This window comes from Theropithecus gelada, chromosome 14 (genome assembly GCF_003255815.1).
Source record: "Theropithecus gelada isolate Dixy chromosome 14, Tgel_1.0, whole genome shotgun sequence".
Lineage (NCBI taxonomy): Eukaryota > Metazoa > Chordata > Mammalia > Primates > Cercopithecidae > Theropithecus > Theropithecus gelada.
In genome coordinates, this window is record NC_037682.1 from 112936919 (window position 1) to 112943524 (window position 6606).

Here is a 6606-nt window from a genome sequence, read left to right on the forward strand (position 1 = left end):
AGGAGATCGAAACCATCCTGGCTAACACAGTGAAACCCCGTCTCTACTAAAAAATACAAAAAAACTAGCCAGGCGAGGTGGCAGGTGCCTGTAGTCCCAGCTACTCGGGAGGCTGAGGCAGGAGAATGGCGTGAACCTGGGAGGCGGAGCTTGCAGTGAGCTGAGATCCGGCCACTGCACTCCAGCCTGGGCGACAGAGCGAGACTCTGTCTCAAAAAAAAAACAAAAACAAAAACAAAAATTAGCCAGGCATGGTGGTGCATGCCTGTAATCCTAGCTACTTGGGAGACTGAGGCAGGCGAATCACTTGAACCCAGGAGGTGGAGGTTGCAGTGAGCCCATATCGCACCACTGCACTCCAGCCTGGGCAGTAAGGCAAGACTATCTCAAAAAAAAAAAAAAAAAAAGGAATGTGATGACTATAAAGTATAAAAAATTGATTTGGGAGTGACTTATGAACCAATTCTAAAGGTAAATTTAGTAAATGGAAAGGGTTAGAAAATTCTTCCCTTTCAAAGTTCTAAAAATCAGTTGAGCAATAGCAGCATCCTGAGAATGAATGTGCATTGCCTCTCAGGGTGACTGATGGCCAATTCTCATTTACACACAGTCTGATGGGCACTACTCCAGGAGTGCTGTGACTCTTACAGAGCTATTGCCTTTCCCGAAGCTTACAGTCCACTGGGGAGATAAGAAACATATAAAGATATTGACATCTGTCGATAAACAAAGTAAAATAAATTAGCTCCGGTCAAATTGGCTTTTAAAACGCTTTTTGCTCCTTTTATAGTGTGAGTTGATGGCACCGTAAGAGATAGTGAGGCTTTCTTTTTCAGAGTCAGTTTGCAAGATCCCTACATAAAGGATTTTAAAAGACCAGTTACGAGGAGAGAAAATCCCCAGATGAGGGACATATTGTTCTTCCTCCCTCCCAACTTCCTCGCTCCCTCAAATACTGCTGTGGTAATGGGAGCCTTCCACTTGAGTCCTTTCACCCCCAAGTCCAAGAGAAATAACACCATGATTGATACTGCATTTTCAAAGTCACTGATACATCAAAATAACTCCCTAGCTATTGTCCAAATGACTGACTGCATTTTAGATTTCAGCTGACACAGGTTTGAAATCCCTCTCTTTGGCTTCAGTCCCCATTTCTCTGTAGAGCTGACGTTGGCAGCTTGAGGTTTTTCTTCAGCGATGCACCAATGACATCTCTCCCCTGCTACCTCTGTTTCTTGTCTTGGATTTTCTTCTCTAAAATCCAGAACGATTTTCCTCTTGTACTCTGCAGGATAAACCCATGCAATGTGGCTATGACATCAAGCGCCATGCCAGGATGTGGAAGTGGGATTAGGAACATACAGGTGAAGCTTTGTATGATTTTGAAAGGTTTAGCACAGCAGAAAACTGGCCTTGTTACTCAGATAAATGCTAGTTGACCTATCAAATGCAGGATTAAGTTATTAAAATCTGCTCCCAAAGGCAATATGGAAAGATGGAGGGACTCAGGCTGTAGTTATAGTTCTCCTGAGGAATGGACAGATGTGTGCAGCTACGTGCTGCAAAACCAGATTGCCTTTCCCTGCCATTGAGGGGCCTCTTAAGGGATGTCCGATGAATATTAAGAGAGAGCTCAATAAATACGCATTGTGAAAAAGACAGAGTTACTTAACACATTATAGCCAGCTGAAGCCTAATATTGAATTAAAACTCCAAGTTACCAGTCACTAAAGAGGGGAGTCCAGAGTACAACAGTTGGAAAACTAAGCCAAAGACTTAGGAAGGTGCTACTGAATGTTCTCACTGTTATTGTGATCCATGGCTGAGCACCTGGCAATTCCAGGGTATGCAAATAGGTCTGCAAAGAGGGGAGGCTTCGTGCTTAGTTTCTAGAACTTACCTGGGAAGCAATTGTGAATTAATCAGTCATTATAACCCATGAGCATACAATATTTCATGGCATTGTGTTGAACTGTTTTGTGACTGTATCAGCTTTGGGATGTAAATATTTAAAGAACACCAACTGTATCCACTTCATCTCAATTGCCAGTATTTAGTGTAGATTCTACAAGGATGCTTACACAAAATTACCTGATTTTGCTGACTTTATACAGGTCAGTAAGCTCAACTGAAAAGTTAGAAAAAACACAACCTCTTACTTCAATAAAATAAATTATACTAGCCAACAGTGCTTCACAGATTTGTCATATGAGTTAGCAGTAAAAAATCTCTCTCCCTGATGATTAAGCCACGGCCTCAAATCCCCATGTCGGTCACCTCTTTTCTAATTATCATTAAGCATGACTCAGCTGGATGAACCACAGCTCAGGAGGAAGCATTAAAGCTCAGACATTGACCATGACAACTAGAGTGGAAATGTCTCTAAAATTGGGCAGTGGCCTGAATACATTGTAGGTCTTCTTTGAGAATTATCAGAGACAAGAGGAATTGAAGCAGCACCCAAAAGGAAATGAAGGGTTAGCCTGCAGCCTACTAAGGATGGTAGCAAGGAAAAAATGACACTCAAGAAAAGCAAATGGTTCTACCAACAACCAGCCAATATCAATTTTCCAGGTCTCAGAGGCTCAGAGAAACATGGACCAAGACTGTATGAGCAAAGAAACCATATCTTAGGCATGGCAAAGAGAAAATTGGGTAAAGATCAAAGGGAAGGAAGAGATTTTTGACTCAGAGAGAGGGAGAGAGAGGGGAGAGAGAAGTTTTGGTGGGTGTCTTATGTCTGTATATGTCCATGGTACCTAGCATATGGCTAAAAATGTAGTCAAGGATCAAGACATACTGTTTGGTTTAATGGATGGATAGGATTTTTGGTAGCTGAGAAACTTTGAAATAATGATGGATGCTTTCCCATTTTTCCTAAATTGTGTCCCCGATAGCAGAATTTACCACCTGCAGATACTATATTTCAAGCTGCTTAGTGGTGAAATGGCTTAGGTAAGAGATACTTGATATTTTTTGGCTTAGGCAGTTTTTGTTAATATGTACATACACTTATGTCATTATTTTATTCTTGATCTTTTTTTTTTTTTCTAATAAAGTAGTGTGTGGGTTACATGCTATTAATCTTGATTTAAACAAGTCATTAGTTTCCAAAGTTTTTTTAATGGTGCTAAAATATACATAATATAAAATTTACCATCTTAACGCCATTTAAGTATAGAGTTCAGCAGTGTTAAGTATATTCACATTGTGCAAACAGTCTCCAAAATGTTTTCATCTTGCAAAACTGAAACTATACCCACTAAACAACAACTCTATTCCTTCTGCCTCCAGCTTCTGGCAACCATCATACTACTTTCTGTCTCTGGATTTAGTTACTTCAGATATCTCATATAAGTGAAATCATATGGTATTTGTTCTTTTGTGACTGGCTTATTTCACTTAGCACAATGTCCTCAAGATTCATTCACGCTGCAGCATGTGACAGGATTTCCTTTCTTTTTTTAGAGACAGGGTCTTGCTCGGTTGCTCAGGCTGGGTGCAGTGGCATGATCACAGGTCACTGCAGCTTCCAACTCTTGGGCTCAACTCTTGGACAGCTGAGTGGCTTCCACCTATTAGCTATTTTGAATAATGCTACTATGAACATGGGGGAACTAATCTCTCTTCAAGACTATGCTTTCAATTCTTTTGGAATATATACTCGGAAGTGGGATTGCTGGATTATATGGTAATCTGATTTTTAGTTTTTTGAAGAACCTCTGTATTGTTTTCCATTACTGCTGCACCATTTTACATTCCCACCAAGATTGCACAAAGGTTCCAGTTTTTCCACATCTTCACCAACACTTATTTTCTATTTTTCTTGACAGTAGACATCCTAATAGTGTGTGATATTGATCTATTTCTTACGCTTCACTGCAAACTAGCCAAGGTCAAAACCTCTCTTCATTTAATAGGAACAAGGGATACTTTTAGTTAATTTATTATCTATAGAAACAATGCTAATGACTTGTTTGCTGTTAATAAATACATGGGTAAATCTCTGTTCGGGGCTGTCAGCTCTGAAGGCTGTGAGACCCCTGATTTCCCACTTCACACCTCTATATTTCTGTGTGTGTGTCTTTAATTCCTCTAGTGCCATTGGGTTAGGGTCTCCCCGACCGAGCTTGCCTCGGCAGATAAAGCACACATTCCCTTTTGTTCTCAATCTTGCTTTTCTCTCAGTTCATCCCCAGAATTCCCCCCTGGATAGGAGAAACTGGCCACTGAAAGACACACAAACCTGTTCTGCAAAAAGTTACACATCCCTGTCCCCAATGGGTCTCTTCCTGAGAACTTTCATCTGAGTCAATGGCACCATCATCTGGAAGTGTAGAGTCACCTCTTCTCTCTCCTCCTGATGCCCTACTCGCAGCGCATCAGCAAGTCCTACAGTGTCAACCTCCAGAACATACATGACTGTCCCCTTTTCCAGACTATTCTCTCAGCCACTATTTCCTCTCATTTAGTCTCTTAACTGGTCTCCTCTCTTCTATTCTTGACCCACTCCTACCCAGCTTGCACACAGTAGCCAGAGAGGGATTTTAATATTTGTCCCCTCCAAATCTCATGTTGAGATGTAATCCCCAATGTTGGAGGTGGGGCCTGGCAGCAGGTGTTTGGGTCATGGGGGCGGATCCCTCTGGCTTGGTGCTGTCCTCACTACAATGAGTGAGTTATTGTGAGATCTGGTTGTTTAAAAGTGTGTGGCATCTGGGCATGGTGGCTCATGCCTGTAATCCCAGCACTTTGGGAGGCTGAGGCAGGAAGATCACTTGAGACCAGGAGTTCAGGACCAGACTGTGCAATATGGCAAGACCTTGTCTCTACCAAAAAAATCAAGAAAATTAGCTGGGCACGGTGGCATCCACCTGTAATCCTAGCTACTCGGGAGGCTGAGCGGGGGGAGTTGCTTGAGCCCGGGAGGTCAAGGCTACAGTAAGCCAAGACCATGGCACTGCACTTCAGCCTGGGTGACAGAGGGAGACCCTGTCTCAAAAACAAACAAACAAACAAACAAAAAACGTATGTGGCACCTTGTCCATACCTTCTCTCTTGCTCTCGTTCTTACTGTATGACATGCCTGCTACCCCTTCACCTTCCACCATGATTGGAAGCTTCCGGAAGCCCTTGCTAGAAGCAGATGCTGGCACCATGTTTCTTGTACTGTCTGCAGAACTGTGAGTCAATTAAGTCTCTTTTCTTTATAAATTTCCAAGCCTCAGATACTTCTTTATAGCAACACAAGAATGGCCTAATACAACTACCCTGCCTAAAAGCCCTTCAATGTCTACCCAAATTTCCTATTATAGGCCCCAGAATTCTGTGGGCTGCAGTTCTGTTCACCTCTTCAAATTCATCCTTTGTCACTATATTAGGCTGTTTAATTGGTCAAGAGGCTTACTTGGCTCACGGTTCTGCAGGCTGTACAGGAAGCATGGTGCTGGCATCTGCTCAGCTTCTAGGGAGGCCTCAGGAAGCTTCCAATCACGGCAGAAGGCAAAGGGGGAGCAGGCAGGTCACATGACAAAAGCATGAACAAGTGAGAGAGAAGAGAGACAGAGAGAATTGGAGGGGGCGAGGTGTCACACAATTTTTTTTTTTTTTTTTTTTTGAGATGAAGTCTTGCTCTGTCACCAGGCTGGAGTGCAGTGGCACAATCTCGGCTCACTGAAACCTCTTGAACCACCTCCTGGGTTCAAGAGATTCTCCTGCCTTAGCCTCCTGAGTAGCTGGGACTACAGGCACGTGCCACCATGCCCAGCTAATTTTTGTATTTTAGTAGAGACAGGGTTTCACCATGTTGGCCAGGACGGTCTCAATGTCTTGCCCTTGTGATCCACCTGCCTCAGACTCCCAAAGTGCTGCGATTACAGGCGTGAGCCACCAAGCCCAGCCACACACACTTTTAAACAATCAGATCTCCTGTGAACTCAGAGCCAGAGTTCACTCATCACCAAGAGGATGGCCCAAGCCATTCATGCAGGATCTGCCCTCAGGATCCAAACACCTCCCAGCAGGCCCCACCTCCCACAGTGGAGATTACATCTCAACAGGAGATCTGGGTGAGGACAAACATTCAAATTATATCAGTCACTTTTTCCAGCTTCCTTTGCTCCAGCCTTACTGGGTTTTGTTTAACTTCTTAGGCGCTTAATTCCTTCTGGCCTGAACCTTTTCTACTTGCTTCCTCTTGCCCATTTGTGTGGCTGGTTCCTAAAGCGCGTTCTTTAGATGTCAGCCCAAATGTCACCTTCTTAGAGAGGCCTTGTGCATTCCCATCTGTCCAAAGGAGGTTGCTCATGTTTTTCCTTCTTCGTGTGGGTGTATGTACCAAAATCTCTTTAATTCCCTGTCATTAGACATTTTTTTTGTTTTACTAATATTCAGACATTGTAAACAATGCTTTAAGCAATATCTTCGTACCTCTATCTCTGATAAAATGATTTCCTTAGGAGAAAGTACTAGAAATGGAATTGCAAGGTATAAGAGATTATCAACGTTCTTAAGGCTTTAAGATGTCTTCGAGTAGGATCTGTAACATCTTGTATCCCTACAAATTCCCCTAAGTTTCAGTGTTCCTGGCAGGGACAAGCTGGCCAG